The sequence below is a fragment of the Desmodus rotundus genome, chromosome 3 (assembly GCF_022682495.2).
Source record: "Desmodus rotundus isolate HL8 chromosome 3, HLdesRot8A.1, whole genome shotgun sequence".
In the NCBI taxonomy this organism is placed as follows: domain Eukaryota; kingdom Metazoa; phylum Chordata; class Mammalia; order Chiroptera; family Phyllostomidae; genus Desmodus; species Desmodus rotundus.
In genome coordinates this window covers 110,528,334-110,544,977 of record NC_071389.1, presented here as the reverse complement: position 1 = coordinate 110,544,977, position 16,644 = coordinate 110,528,334, and the positions used below count along the sequence as shown (strand labels likewise).

General features: G+C 45.7%; 1 long non-coding RNA gene across 1 annotated transcript; it reads right to left on the bottom strand.

Annotated features, from left to right (window-relative positions):
• Positions 1-247: 247 nt before the first annotated feature.
• Positions 248-8,314, bottom strand: LOC128780502 (uncharacterized). Its single transcript, XR_008426432.2, has 5 exons — positions 8,263-8,314; positions 6,620-6,737; positions 2,393-2,540; positions 1,250-1,360; positions 248-323 (listed from the first exon to the last, which is right to left on the bottom strand). It is a non-coding gene; the product is annotated as an uncharacterized lncRNA (long non-coding RNA).
• Between the last annotated feature and the right edge of the window lie 8,330 nt (positions 8,315-16,644).

The window sequence follows — 16,644 nt, the reverse complement described above, 5'->3', positions numbered from 1 at the left end:
TTTGAAGATGTTTCTCTCCCCAAGCAAACTGAATTCTCAGGGGCAGAATTAATATCTGTAGAGCTCCATGTTCCCACATAGGCTCAAATGTAACCCATGGGCAGCAATCTGAGGCCAGAAGTAGCCTGGCAAGTGTGCCTTACCTCTCTCCTCATCCCTCCCAAACTTTCCCTTCTCCATTTTACCAGACCTCAAGGTCTCAAAACAGCAATTGCCCTCCAAGCCCAAATATTCTGCCTTTCTACTCACTGGTTTGAGGTCCTCCTGAATTACCAAAATGGTGGAGTTCATCACCTCACGCTGCAGCTTTACTGTCTGGGGCACTAGAGAAAAGGTAGACATGAAGAGGGGGGTCAGTTTCCTCCCTCTTCTTTGTTGCTTTGGGGGGCAGGACAAGACAGACACGTAGGACTTTTAGGGACAGTCCTGATCTTCAAAGGACGGGTTGAGCCCCAGATATAAACCCCCACCCATCTGCCTCAAACCAGGGTAAGAGTGAACTAAAACAGTATGTTCATCAAGGTGGCACTGGAGCCTCAGCCCTTGCCAGTGTCCCACTACTGCCCTCACAAATCTCTGCACGTCTCAACCTTTAGAACTGCAAACACTGCTCTCCTGTGTGAGCTCCCTCTAACTCACAGTCTCCTTCCTGCCCTCCGTGCAGCTCCTGCAGAGTCTACCCCGTCTCCCCCGACTGACATCTTCTCTGCTTGCCTCTGCCATTGCCACACTCACATCTAAGTAACTTATCACACAAATCTTGCATTATTTTGCTGTGTGAACAGCCTCATCTCCCCCACTTGAGAGTGAGCTCCTTGAGAGCAGGGACACTTGGGAGACTGACACTTGTGCATATTTCCTGTCCCTCCACTGTGCTGGGCACACAGCGGAGGTGTGAACACTTGGTTGCAGTGGAAGCCTGCAGTCCAAGATAATCACACACCGAACCACTGTAAAATGGACTGCACAGTGGGCACTGGACTGAAAGCACCTCACATATGCTTTCTCATTTAATTCTCACTGAAAATGCCTCAAGGTGGGTATTAATGTTACCTCCATCTTCCAAATGAGGACATAGAGGTACAGACTAAATGGAAACTGCCCAAGTTTGCATAGCTCAGAGTCAAAGCCAAGATTTGAACCCATTCAGTTTATAACTGCTTTTAACTACTATAAGGGACTGTCTCCCCAGAGAAATGGGATCTCATGAGAAAGAAGATCCCAAGGAACAAGCTCATTCCCCACTCACCTTCTTCGAACACATATGTGAACACTCGAAGGGCTAAGGCAATCTTGACTGAATCAAAGGTCTCCATGGTCTTTGTTATCAATGATACCAGCTTATCCTGGTACAACTTGGCTATCAGAGGGCATGAATACAAGATGGTCAGAGTAATGTTCAAGTGGCAGGTTTAGGTAAGTAGAAGTAAATCATGCTCACAGTAACCATTGATGCTGTGGGCTGGGTAAGTTAGGGTACATTAGGTTAGAGAATAAAAGGAGAAAGGAAGAGAGAATGGCCTACTAAAGGCTACATGAACTGTTGCTGATGCATAGTGGCTGTGTGAGCTGCCTGGGACTTGGGCTGCTTGAGGACAATTTAAAAGAAAGAGGGAGGCAGTCGTTCCCACTTCACATAACAGTGTCAGTCAAGACTCTGGATCAGGAGCTTTTGGGAGCCCATCTAGAGAACAGTCAGTGGTCTAGCAGTACTGGAATGCAGAGTTATTTGACAAGGAAGCAAAAGTGAAGGTCTTTGACAAGTAAGGTCTGCTGGCACCTGGGGACAGACTAGATACAGAAGAGAAAGACAAGAGGGGAGAGAACATCCAGGATGGTTTCAGGGTTTCTGGCATCTCAGTGGGAGAAGAAGAGTATCCTTCACTGAGACTGGGTACCCAGGACAAATGAGGGAGGAAGACGATGCATTCAGTTTTTGACCAGGACGCATTGGGGGTGCCAGGTGGAGATGTCCAGTAGCCATGTAGATTTGGAACTCCGATCTGGGCTGGATGTTTAGATTTTGGAAACACGTTTTCCCTCTCTGCAAAACAGTGTCCCTCAAAGTGTCAGTGTGAGGATCAATGAAATGACATGTATAAACATCGTCAACATCAAAGCAGTTGTAGGCCCGGAAAAATCTGGAGAGTTTCAGTGCCATGCTTCTGTAGCCATTCAAATTCTCATTTGCCTTCAGTCTAATTTTCCTTGGACCCTGGGGTGTGTTTAATGATTTAATAGAGGGGAGTGAGCATTCCTCAGAAAAATAAACTGAGAGAACTACTTTGCTCAACTTCAAACCTTGAAAATCTCTGCTTGGGTAAATAAGCCTCTGACTACTTGTAATCGAGGTCTCCCAGGAGCCCTCTTGGGCCCCACTATTCATACTTACAGTGCCGGTTGGACTCTCAAACATCCCAATCTTGCCAGCCTCCAACACCTGGTAGAGCTCTGCCACGAAGTCTTTCTGGATGGAATAGGGTGTGAAGGGAAAAGGGAAATGGATGCCACCAATCTCCTCAGTTATATCAGCCATGATCCTAAGGAGAAAAAGTAACACCTTGTAGTTCTCTGATGAGCCAGAAAGAACTGGCTTGAAATCTAGAACAGTTCCTAAGAACAGTCTCAGTACCAGTTATGGAACTTCTCCTTAGGTTGGACACTTTTTTCTGCAAGCACATACCACACTCTCTCCATCATGTGCATGTCCCCACGAAGCCATACCAAATCATGGAACCCATCTAGCAACATTTGTCACGAGCAGCTCTAGAAGAAGCCTAGGAAAGCCCCTATACAGGAACTCCCTGCCATTTCACCTGGGATGCTTTTGCTACTTGGATAGCCTTGTAGTGCCCCGAGGAAAGGCTTGGAGGTTTCCTCTGGGATCAAAGGTGTTGCCTGTAGTCACATCTGCAGTATTCTTCTCTCCCTTCTGCTCAGGGCAGCATTTGCATGACAAATTTCCTTCACTTTATCCTGTTGTGAAGACCTCTAAGTACAATCATGGCACACAGGCAGAAAATTACAAGTACCATTACAGCTTTTCTTATATGGCACAGATTAACATACATGTGCCTATTTTAGAGGTTATCTTTAGTTTGCTTGTTAGTTCACCCTACCCTCCATTTCCAGTACCCACCAGAGCTGCCTCCACAAAATGGTTGGGCCTCAAGAATCAGAGCTTTCTGTCTGGCTCCAGACTGGCAGAGCACTCTTCACAAGGACTACACCCGGCTGGAAGGGCTCCACATACAGAGACCACAGCATCTCTTTCTCCTGCCAGCCCAAGGTCTAAGGCAAACTCTTCCTCTCCGTGTCTGTCATCTTTTTGTCCTCTTCTGAACCTGATTTCGCTGAGATAGCATTTGCATCTGAGGGACTTCCTTCCCTTAGTCACCGTTTGGAGGACTGACTCTTTCATCCTAGTCCCACACTCTCTCTTTGGAAGTCACTGCTCCAAGCTCTTTAGCAGGCCCATCTTTCACAAGTACAAACATTAATAACCCTAAAACCATTTACATCTTTCTTATCTAACTAGCCTCAATAAAACCAGCAGCAGGGTCTGTTCAACCTGAGGGGGAAAGGCAGTTGCTGTACTGTTCTTCCAGTTATAGTTCAGGGCAGTTCAAAGGAATGCAGAGGTGGAAGGATGAACTACAAGAAAAGTGACTTCAAAAAACATGGACAATTCAATAACGAGAGCGAGGCATGTAATCAAATAACCATTACAAGGTGAAGGGGCAGAGAAAGGCATGTAACAAATTTTGAGCACCTATGTGCTAAGCACTCCACAGGCCCTTTGCTTTTCTTATCTCCTTTAATCTGAAAACCACTGAAGGATACAGTTGTTGCATGTAGATACTTATAGAGATGAAATAATTGTTCAAAGTCTCAGCTAATTAGAGGAAAACCAGGGATCCAAACAGGTCCATATGACTGTTTTAGTTAAATTTAACTGGCTGCGGGAGATAACCAACAGACAGAAAAGAGAGATTTATTGAAAAGGTACCTATTGAGAATTGAGACCATCTGGAAAAACCAAGAATAGAAGCCACAGACAGGGTGAGAGTTCTGGCACACCAGAACTACTGACACGTTCAAATCTCAAAACAGCTCCCAGAACCTCACCAACCAGTAAACACCCATGGATTTTCATTCTCCGGCTCACTCACATGCCAGATAGAGCCACTAACTGACTTCCTGCTTACTCACAGCTTCTGCTCATTCAGAACTTCAGCCTGCACATGGTCGCTTTGGCCCTCTGTACCTTTTAGCACCAGCTCCCACTACCACAGGAAAATGCTTTTCATGTTTCTCAGTTCTAAACCCCAAGAGAAATATCTGATCAGCACATCTGCCCTATTAAGCAGATCCCAGGTCACCCCACAGAAGGGTAAAGCACCAGCCTGATCTGATCATCCCGGGCCTTGCACTTGCTGCCCTCCCAACACCCACCCCAGCCCCTGCCCCAGAGAAGGATGAGTCCTCAACAGTTAGGGCTGCTCAGCTCCTAAGAGAAGCCTCTCCCTCTGTTTCGCCATCCTAGTGGTCAAATACCCTCCCTCCAAATACACACGTGAGCACACACACACACACACACACACACTGCTCTACTTTAAGTCACTCTTTCATTTCAATACCCTATATTTAATTTCTTCATAGCTCTTAGCACTCGCAACTAACTGGGTTGGCCAAACAGTCCATGTAGTTTTTTCCCCATAAAATAAAAGACACAATTTTCATTTTCACCAATAATGATTGATTTGGATATTTTGAGTATGGCAGCTCTCTCCCACATGGTATATCGTTAGTTGTCCTCAGTTAATGCCTCGTTTTGACTGCTATCAACTTCAACTGGTCTATCCAATTGTGGAACATTGTTCTGGAGAAATATCCAGCACCAAACTTCACAAACCACTCGTGACACGTTTGATCAGTCACAGCACCTTTTCCATACACTGCACCAATCTTTTTTTGTGCTTCAGTTGGGTTTTTATCTTTCTTAAAATAATGAAGCATAATATGCTGAAAATGTTGCTTATTTTCTTCCATCTTCAATATTAAAATGGTGACACAAAAATTCACCAATTTTGATAACCATTTTTTTAATGCATGCCAATGTGAAAGCTGTCACAAAACAATCTAACAAAATTGTTTTGAATGTAGTTGAAGACAACTAAGCGCCACTGGAGCCATCTTACAGAAAAAAACAAATGAACTTCTTGGCCAGTCCATTATTTTATTTAGACCTTCCCACTGGAATATACAAGGTCTGTCTGAAAAAAGTCCAGCCACTGTTAACATTATGGGAATGGTTTGCAGGAAAATCGATGTAACCTGGCAGCCAAGGCGAGTGGACTGGAATGCACATGTGTGAACACTGGTGACTTTACTATACTAGTTAAGGGGTTGGTAGATGCCACTGAGTGACCGTGTATACTGTGTGGCTGTTGCATTCAAAATGACAGAGCAAGTAGGACAATGGATCTGCATCAAATTCCGTGTTAAGCTTGAACATTCCTCAGCGGAAACCATCTGGATGATTCAGAAGGCCACAGCTATGGGCAACTGATGATTGGCAGCCTCATCAGGACAACACTCCTTCTGATGCATCATGTCTCATGTAGTTTTTTTGGAAAAAACATCACATCACCCAGCTGATTCAGCTCCCCTATAGCCCACATTTGGTGTCCTGCAACTTCTGGCTCTTCCCAAAAATAAAATCGCCTTGGAGATGGAAGAGATTTCAGACCATCAATGAGATACAGGAAAATATGTCGGGACTGCTGATGGCAATTGGGAGAACTGTGTGAGGTCCCAAGGTGCCTCCTCTGAAGGGGACTGAGGTGCTATTGTCCTGTGTACAATGTTTCTTGTATCTTCTTCAATAAATGTCTCTAGTTTTCATAGTACATGGCTGGGTACCTTCTAGACAGACATTGTAAGCAGCACACAAGAAGGGACCTTGTCTGTCTTGCTTTTCCCTGTCCTTAGCACTCAGAGAGCCAGGTGCTTTGTCAACTAGAAGGCATTCAATAAAAATCTGATGCATCAATAAGAAGCCAGTTTGACATGGGGGCTGTAGGTGGAGGTTTCTGTTCACAGGGGAGGGTGGAGGATGCCCCGTGACTTAAATATCTAGTCCGCAGGGCAGTTCTTTCAGTTTCATACTGTCTTCTTATAACCTCACAACAGCCCTGTGCGGCCAGTATTTTTATTAGCTCCATTTTACAGATGAAGCAACTGACACTCAGAAATGTTCAGTGATTTGCCTACAGTCAATGAGCAACTGCCTGAACCCGAGCTTTGAACGCACATCTGCCAGACCCTCGAGCCCCTGACCTTGTATTACCTCACTCTCCCTTCTCACCAGGATAGGTAGGGGGAAGAGACTTGGTTACCAAACGTTAGAGTGACAACAGGAAACAATACAGAAACAGAGTCGTTATTATTCCACTCACTGTCGGTGGTAATTATGGATCTCATTATTCCAGAAGCGGCACAAAGCGAAGTGAAAAGTTAAAAAGAAGAGTTTAGCCCCCACCAGGTGGCACAGCTGGTGGAAACTTTGTCCCATATACCAAAAGGTTGCGGTTCGATTCCTGGTCAGGGTACATACCTAAGTTGTGGGTTTGATGCCTGGTCTGGTCGTCTGTGGGAGGCAACCAGTCAATGTTTCTCTCTCACATTGATGTTTCTCTCTCCCTTCTTCCCTCTCTACAATCAACAAACATGCCCTAAGGTGAGGATTTAAAAATAAGGGTTAAGATAAATCCATGAATAGTGGATACACTAAGCACACCTTCTAAGGATGCTTGGTGTTACTTTTTCTGACCTCTTCAGGTTGGTTGCAGGGAGGACCATCATGACCTCCCACACAAGGTCTTCCTAGAATTCCTCACCAGTGCTAATAAGGCACATACCAGCACAGAAAACCTTATGCTCATTAACTGTGAAAGAACTTCAGGTACATACTGTCCTAAAAGTGTTCATGCTCTTCAGTCTTCAATTATCACTCGTTATTTACTTGGGTGTAAACTATTGTTACAGACTGAACTGTGTCCCAATCCTCCCACAGAGTCCTGTGTTAAAGCCCCAACCCCCAACAAGAGACTCTATTTGGAGACAAGACTTTTAGGTGGTAACTAACATTAAATGGAAAACCTTGAGATTAAATGAAGTCATTAACAGTGAGGTCCTAATCCTCATAGGAGGAAGAGAGAGAGCTCTCTGTTTACCAGCCCCACACAGACAAGAAGGGGGCCTTCTGCAAGAGAGGAAGAGGGTTCTCACTGGGGACTGAATAGGCTGGGACCTTGGTCTTGGACTTCCCAGCCTCTAAAACTGTAAGAAAAAAATTCTGTTCTTTAAGCTACCCAGTGTGTGGTATGATGTTATGGAAACCACAGAAGGCAGAAACAACTATGTTCCGCGCACTATCCGGCTTTTAAGCTTCTAAAATGCTTTAACTTCACACACCCGGGGAGACAACACCGCCTCAAAACAAAACGTCTCCAGCACCTACTCTGAACCGAGAGCCACAGTGTGCAGCAGAGCGGCAATGCTCCCGCAGCTGGGCACGCGGCCCGGCCCCCACAGCCTTGCTCTGGTTTCTGTCTCCCTCCCAGACACATCCTCAGAGCTCTCACACTGTGTAGGAAAAACCTGCCACGTTTTAGCATTTACTTCCACTTTTCATGCCACATCCTCCAACAACCTGGTCAGTTCCAATCATCCGAATCTTCTCGACTTGGGCCTCACTCCACCTTGATTTTCTGAAGGGCAGACACTAGGGCAGAGCCCTTAACAGTGTGGGCTCTGGGGTCACACTGCCAAATTTGGGATTCCAGCTGTATTCGTGCCTCAGTTAACACTCCTAACCCTCAGTTTCCTCATGTGTAAAAGAGAGGTCAAAGCGCATACTCACCAGGTGGCAGTGGCCACTAAACAAGATGTTTCATGAAAAGCATTTAGCTTACTTGGACTACTGAACCCCCTGCTGCAGGTTAGCTACTGTGACTCAAAGCACGGCCCCAGTTTAACTGCAGATCCCGCCCTCATGGGACCCCAGTCCCCTTTGCGTTGGTTTCTCACCTGTCCATCACACCTTAGCCCCGCCCCCACAGATCCGGAAGGTTTTTCCTGCCCTGGGCTCCCCCCACCCCTTTGCAAGGTTCTGGTTTAAGCTTACCCCGGAATTTGCCCTTTCTCACTTCGTTTCCCCTGGTCCTAAGCTTTGTTACCAAGCCGCACCGTACTCACCCTGTTTGCGGGAAGAGCAGCTTTTCTTCAGGGAAGGCTGGTGAGGCACCAGAGCGAACGTGGCTGAATTCCCAATCGCGGATCCTACGGGATGCCGCATCGCCGCCACACCCGCGCGCCACCAGCATGCTCCCCCGGGGCCTGGAGCCTGTTCTCTCTCTTTGCCCCCCTGCGTTCGCGCGGCTGGTTTACAATGGGGCTGCTTTTTTTCCCGGCAGTGGGATCGCTGGGCGCTGGACGTAGTGGACTCTCAGAACCTCTTTTCGGAGCGCAGCCTTTGCGCTGGACGCTGGACCCCGCTGCCCTCCCGCCCTATGCAGACTGTCTGACCCTCTGCTAATTAGCGCTGAGGGTACCAAGCGCTCTGCAGTTGCTTGACTTGGTCGGAGTGGCGGATACTTACTCAACACCGCAGGGCCGAAGTGCTGTATCGAGACCTGAGAATCCTGTATACCGGCCCCGCCATTGTCTGGCCTTAATATGCACGAACCTGTTAGTTTACCGCGGAATGGACGGTACACACCTCTACCGGGTTGTGCGTGGGTTGTGCGGGAACTAGGACGTCCTTTTTTTTTTTTTTTTTCCAATTACAGTTGACATCAAATGTTAGTTTCAGGAGTACGACATATTGATTAGATATTCATGTAACTTATGAAGTGATCACCCTGAAAAGTCTGCTACCCACCTGATATCACATGCAGTTATTAGAATATTATTGGCTCTTTCTGTACACTGTATTTAACCCCCCTACCCCTATTATAATTATACCTGGCAATTTCTACTCAGTCCCTTCACCCTTTTCACCCGTTGCCCAAATCCCCTCCCATCGGGCCACCCTGGCAACCATTAAATTGTTCTCTGCATCTGAGTTAGTTTCTGTTTTGTTTGTTCGTTTATTTTGTTCTGTAGATCCTACATGAGTGAAATTATGGGGTATTTGTCTTTGTCTCATTTCACTGAGAATAATACCCGCTAGGTCCCTCCATATTGTTGCAAGTGGCGAGATTTCATTCCTTTTTATGGCTGAGTAATATCCCATTATATATGTACCACATCTTTATCCATTCGTCTATGGATGGACACTTATGTTGCTTCCATTTCGTGGCTACGTGAATAATGATAGAGAGGACATAAGGCTGCATATATCTTTTCAAATTAGTTTGTTGGATACCTTTGGATAAATACCCAGAAATGGAATTGCTGGGTCATAAGGTAGTTCTATTTTAGGTTTTTGTTTTTTTTTTGAGGAACCTCCATTCCATTTTCCACAGTGGATGCATGTTGGGGGGCTTTAACGCAGCCCCCTGGTCCACCAGGGATGAAGAATAAGTCTACCAAGACATGATCTGCTTGGGGAGGAGAGGTGGCCCATCTCTCAAAGGAGAAGGGCCCAGAGCCTTTCTCTCCATGGGCTTTTATTAGGTTCATTCGCACAGGAATACAGATAAAGCTCATCAATCATTGTCAGCCAGTAAGGGTTAAACAATACATGATTTACAGAGAACTTTGAGGGCTTATTCTGAGTTACAGCCAATTAGTTAGAAGGCCATAAAACTTTAGGCACCAGACTCATCTCAGGTCTGAACCCTTATCCTTTAAACTGAGGGTACAAATTAAGTAGGTTTCATAGGAATGTATGTATTTTTCTTAGGCCTGATTCCTCAGGGAATCCACCCCTCCCAGCACAGGTCTGCACTGCCCTCTGTTATTGCTTCAGGCTTAAGTCAGGCAAGGGAAGTAAGGCAGCCAAGAGATTAGGAGACTTCTTGCAGACAGAATGAGGACTCAGGCTATTTCAAAGCCGAGGGGTGAGGGTCCATCACCCCCTTTTTCCACAGCCCCCCAAGTCCTTCCCTGCGAGCTTATTCCTGGTGACCAGAGCCTGTCTTAGGTTGATCCTCCCTTGAGGATTCTTACCTGTCATTGGCTAACTGGTCAAGCTCAGGGACAAGCAGGGTGAAGTGGGCAGGGGTGGCACACCTGCCAGGGAGATAAGCTTTATTTCCTTCATGGCTTATGGTCCCAATTCTGACTCAGCCTTAACCATGGGGGATTACAGCCTCTGAAACCAGGCAGGACGGTTCCCAACAGCTGCACCAATTTACAATCCCACCAACAGTGCACGAGAATTCTCTTTTCTCCACACCCTCACCAACAATTGTTTGTGGATTAATCGATGATAGTCATTCTACAGGTATGAAGCGATATGTCATTGTGCTTAATTTGCATTTCTCTGATGATTAGTGATGTTCAGCATCTTCTCATGTCTATTGGCCATCTGTGTGTCGTTTTGGAGAAAGGTATATTCAGCTCCTTTGCCCACTTTTTAACTGGAGTTTTTGGTGTTGACTTCTATGACTTCTTTATAAATTTTGGATATTAACTACTTATCAAGTGTATCATTGATGAATATGTTCTCTCATTCAGTGGGTTTCTTTTCATTTTGTTGCTGGTTTCCTTTGCTGTGTAAATACTTTTTTTCCCAACACCATTTATTTTTTTAAGTATATGTATATTTTAAGGCACATTTTAGGGTGGGAGGTCTTTTCTTTTTAGATTTTATTTATTTAATTTTACTGAGAGGGAGAAAAATATCAATGTGTGGTTTCCTCTCATGCACCCCCCACCAGGTACCCTGCCCTCAAACCCAGAACGTGCCCTGACTGGGAATCAAACTGGTGCCCCTGGCACTCAATGCACTGAGCCACACCAGCTGGGGCTTCAGGTGTATTTTCTTGATCATGTTACAACAGTTCCTGTTTTTTTTTCTCCCTTTTCTCCCGCTATGCACAGTACACACAGTACACATTCCCTCCAGCATTCCACTCCCCCACTTTAGTTCATATCCATGGGTCATACATAAAAGTTCTTTGGCTTCTCCACTTCCTATACTATTCTTAACCTCCCCTGTCTATTTTGCACCTACCAATAATGCTTCTATTCCCTGTACCTTTTCCCCCTTTCTCCCCTTCTCACTCACCGCTGATAACCCTCCATGTGATCTCTATTTCTGTGATTCTGTTCCTGTTCTAGTTGTTTACTTAGTTCATTTTTGTTTTTTTTAAGTTCGGTTGTTGATAGCTGTGAGCTTGTTGTCATTTTACTGTTCATAGTTTTTGATCTTCTTTTTCTTAGATAAGTCCCTTTAACATTTCATATGATGAGGGCTTGGTGATGATGAACTCGTTGAACTTGACCTTATCTGTGCAGCAGTTTATCTGCTCTTCCATTCTAAATGATAGCCTTGCTGAATAGAGTAATCTTGGACAGAGTTCCTTGCTTTTCATCACTTGGAATACTTCTTCTCTGCCCCTTCTTGCCTGCAAGGTTTCTTTGGAGAAATCAGCTGACAGCCTTATGGTTACTCCTTTGTAGGTAACTCTCTTTTCTATTGCTGCTTTTAGGATTCTCTCTTTATCTATAATCTTTGGCATTGTGATTATGGTGTGTCTTGGTGTGGCCTTCTTTGGGTCCATCTTGTCTGGAACTCTGTGAGCTTCCTGGACTTGTATGTCTATTTCCTTCACCAGATTGGGGAAGTTTTCTGTCATTATTTTTTCCAGTAAGTTTTCAATTTATTGCTCTTCCTCTTCTCTTCCTGGCACCCCTATGATTCAGATGTTGCAACATTTAAAATTGTCCCAGATATTCCTAAGTCTCTCATTTTTTTTAATTCTTCTTTCTTCCTTCTGTTCTGGTTGACTGTTTATTTCTTCCTTCTGCTCCAAATCATCCATTTCAGTTCCGGCCTCCTTCCCTTCACTGTTGGTTCCCTGTATATTTTTCTTTATTTCACTTTGTATACTCTTCACTTCTTCCTTTATTTTGCAGCGGTACTCAATCATTTTTCTGAGCATTTTCATTACCAGTGTTTCAAAGTGGTCCAATGTGGTGGGCCAAAGGTAGGCAGCAGCTGCCAACACGACCTCCCACCTGGTAGCCCCACAATGGACACAGTTGCAAAGCTGTATCCCCGAAAGGAAAAGCACATAAATGAATGAAGCACAGGGTCCTCAAACCATGGCCTCCTGTGGTGCCACCTATTCCCTTTGGGGAAGCTCAGAGATGGTGCAGGGAGGTATGTGTGGCATAAAAATGAAGAATTGTTTTGAGGGCAGCATAACAGAGTGACATGGTATTGTGGGTGAACAGAGCCTGCAGGCTAGCAGACCTCCCCCTCTTGCTTTTAATCAAATGGGGGTGTAAATGATAAATCTGGAGCTACAAGCACATTGTCTCATGTGATCTCTCTGTCATCACTGCTAAAACAAAACAGGCATTGAAAGAGGAAAATGCTCACCCTCCTGGAGCCCTGGGAAGGGGTCCTGTGTGGGACAATTGAGACAGCCTCCTGCAAGTCAGGGTGAGGCCTGCTCAGAGTAGGGAGCAGTACGGAGTCAATGCCGTAACTTTTTTTATCATTAAGTTCACTTTGTTGACTTAAGTTCTAACTTAAGTATTCTATCAACTCCTGCCAGTGAAAGGAGTTAGTGTTTGTGAAATGCTTAGGATAGTGTCTGGCATTGTTGGCTATTGTTTTCCATAATACTTGTTTTCATTATTGAAGCTACAGTGTTTCAGCTACTGAATTCTGATAGCTTGTATGTAGAAACACTTCTCAGGGTTACTCCAGGGTGATCAGGGCATTGCTGATTGGTTCTCTGTGCTTGCCTGATGGGTTTAATAGGCAGGGAGGAGGAAAGGTGGAAGTAGCAGCTGGTGCACACTGTTGTTTGTTCCGGCCAAACATCTTACGTTGTCATCTTCTCTAAATGAAATGCTCTCCAGCCCAGTACCTCCCTTTGGTGATGTCCCCAATACACATGCATGCCCTCTAGGAAGTGTGGAAGCTGCATGCCTGTCAGTGAAGCAGGAACCAACTGGTTTGCAAAGGTGGAGTAACACTAACATGGTTTCACTGGGGCCTGTCACTCCACTTAGGAGAGCCATCTCTGAGCCATCCTGGGGACTCACATGATCCTGCTGGGATTTAGAGACTCGACTGATAGGCATTCGCTCCAGGCCTGCATCTTGGCCCAAGAAGGAGGCAAGGCCAAGGCCTTCTGGTTCATACTGACCCACTGCCCTCCTGGGCCTTGGCCTGCAGATGTTCATGATGTCTGGGAGTGACTCTCTGCCACTGGACTACTGGCAAGAGAGGTGTAAGCCAGGGCCTCCGAGGGTGAGATCCTTTTAGTTAGGTTGCCTGCTCCTGAGCCATGTAGCTGTGAAGGACTGACCTGCTCACTTGCCCACTCCCAGTATCCACAGTCCTTTGCTGTTTGCCCCAATCTACCCAGACATTCTAACCTCAACCTGCCTCTGGGCTTCCCACCCCTTCTCCTATTTGTAGAATCACCTCTAGCCTCAGCTAACCAAACCAAGCCAGCCCTGCCCTCATTGTCTGGCTCCCTATCCTGACTACTTTGCACCATCTCACTCTGGCTGCACTTCCTGGGAAAATGTTGCCCATCCTTACTGGGAAAATGGCCATCTGGTTGGACCTCCATGGGCCGCCCTGAAACCAGTTTGCACAGGCCCTCTCAGGGGGTTCTGGGAGCTAAAGCCCGAGGCTGGGGCCTTGGCTAGCCCGCTTCAATGCCAGCGGGATCAATCTGTCTCCTTTTGGAAGCAGAATACCAGGCTACTTTTGGAAAGGGCAGGCTTTCCCCTGGCACCCTGGACAAATGCCAGGGTGTCCTTTGGGTCAACCTTTGATGATGGCTGTGGGGGGAATAGTCAGGCAGCGATTACTGGTAGAAAACATTCCTTTCCTCTTTCCTCTCCTCTCCTATGCTATGGAATTAGCATGGCCCCCTTTCACCCCTTTTCCCAGAGTGGTGTTGATATACTGCTTCTCAGATAAACATTCAACTGCCTTGACCAACTTCTTTGGAAGGGAAAAACAACTTCATATGTCTTTGCATGAACTAATTGTATAAATCCTTCCTGGAAAATGTAGAGTGAAATCCTTGGTCAGTAGGGATGTCCATGCTAATCCCACCCTTTCCCAGCAGAATCTGTTGACCCACCGTGAACACACTGGGAAGCCCTTGTGAGCCAGTGATAGAGTCAGTGTAAGACAGAGAAGAGCACCAAGGGGAACAGTGGCAGCTGCAGCATTTCACGTTGTATCAGGATAAGTGAGCAAAATTTTATTTTTGTTTCTCAAATAGATTCTTTGTATCAATACGACTAAATTAGGAACCAGCCTTCTAAAAATAGAGATGTTTTAGATTTGATGTTATCCGAGCCATTATTTCTTAATTTTAATACATCTTAATTTTACTGGGGGCATTGCATTAATTTTGCCGGTGTGCATATCTAGTATATTTTTCATTATCTCTACACCCTTTCATATCTTCTCCAAATCTCCTGTGCTGATTCATAAATCTGTGCCTTTGCTTATGCTGTTCCCACCACCTAAAACACCACCTTCTCCTCTAGTGTCCCTCCCACTCTCAGTGACCAAATTCCTGCTCATTCTTCAACACTCAACTCAGATGTCCCTTCCTCCAGGGAACCCTGCCTGTCTCCACCTCCCTCACCCCACTACACTAACTTAAGACTCATCCCCACTGATCTCACACTCCCCATACATAGATTTCCCTTCTTCCTACCCATGTTTCAACTAAAATTTCAGGTACTGTGTCTCTCTTCCCTCTAGACAGTAAGCTGTTTGGGAATATTGACTGCGTTTTAGTCATGGTGGCATTCCTAACAGTGATCAGAAACCCTGACACACAAGAGGCTTAAACTGGTATTCCTTACTCTGCGCACTGACCACTTAACTTTGCCTGAGCCTATGTACCTCCATTTCTTGGGAAGAAACTACATGCCCTTGGGCAAACCTGCCATGAAATGTTCTCTTCTTTAGAGTGGCCGCTGTGTAGTGCTGCTCAACAAATTTAGTTTTGTCATCTACACGCTCTATTGTCTATATCAGGAGTATCAGGAGTTCTGAAACTTTTTAGTCTCAGAAACTCTTTCTAATCTTACCAGTTATCGAGGACACCAGAAAGCTTTTGTTTATGTGGTTACATCTATTAGTAGTTTCTTGTTGGGAACCACCCTGCCTGGTTTCAGAAGTTGTAACCCCCCATGGTTAAGGCTGAGTCAGAATTGGGACCATAAGCCATGAAGGAGACCAAGCTTATCTCCCTGGCAGGTGTGCCACCTCTGCCCACTTCACCCTGCTTGTCCCTGAGCTTGACCAGTTAGCCAATGACAGGTAAGAATCCTCAAGGGAGGATCAACCTAAGACAGGCTCTGGTCACCAGGAATAAGCTCGCAGGGAAGGACTTGGGGGGCTGTGGAAAAAGGGGGTGATGGACCCTCACCCCTCGGCTTTGAAATAGCCTGAGTCCTCATTCTGTCTGCAAGAAGTCTCCTAATCTCTTGGCTGCCTTACTTCCCTTGCCTGACTTAAGCCTGAAGCAATAACAGAGGGCAGTGCAGACCTGTGCTGGGAGGGGCGGATTCCCTGAGGAATCAGGCCTAAGAAAAATACATACATTCCTGTGAAACCTACTTAATTTGTACCCTCAGTTTAAAGGATAAGGGTTCAGACCTGAGATGAGTCTGGTGCCTAAAGTTTTATGGCCTTCTAACTAATTGGCTGTAACTCAGAATAAGCCCTCAAAGTTCTCTGTAAATCATGTATTGTTTAACCCTTACTGGCTGACAATGATTGATGAGCTTTATCTGTATTCCTGTGCGAATGAACCTAATAAAAGCCCATGGAGAGAAAGGCTCTGGGCCCTTCTCCTTTGAGAGATGGGCCACCTCTCCTCCCCAAGCAGATCATGTCTTGGTAGACTTATTCTTCATCCCTGGTGGACCAGGGGGCTGCGTTAAAGCTCCCCGACAGTTACTAAATTATAAATTAAAGCTACGAAATTAGAAAACTATAAAGTCCCTTAAAAATAACAAGCCCATAACATGCTGATGCCAATGTTTTTGGAACAAAAAACTTAGTGAGAGTGGCATTATTTTGTATCAGGGTTTCTCAGCCTTGGCACTATCGAAAGCTTGGACCAGATAATTCTTTGCTGTGGGCTGTGCTGTGCATTGCAGGATGTTTGGCAGCATCTCTGGCCTCTACCCACTAGGTGCTGGTAGCACTCCCTCCTCCCAGTTAGGACAGCCAAAGAACTCCTCATGTCCCCTGGTGGGGGGGTGAAGGAGGATGACATCACCCTGGTGAGAACCACTGTTATATTTCTACAAGTCTTTTTAATGTCATAATAGAAGACAGCTCAAGTTTTATTTCTGCTTCCACAGTCAGTCTGTTGCAAGGTGTTGTTTTGACTGAAGTATATGAAGAATTAAGCCTTACACAGCTATGTAGTTGGGAAAAGGGGAAAATATTCTATTAGCTTT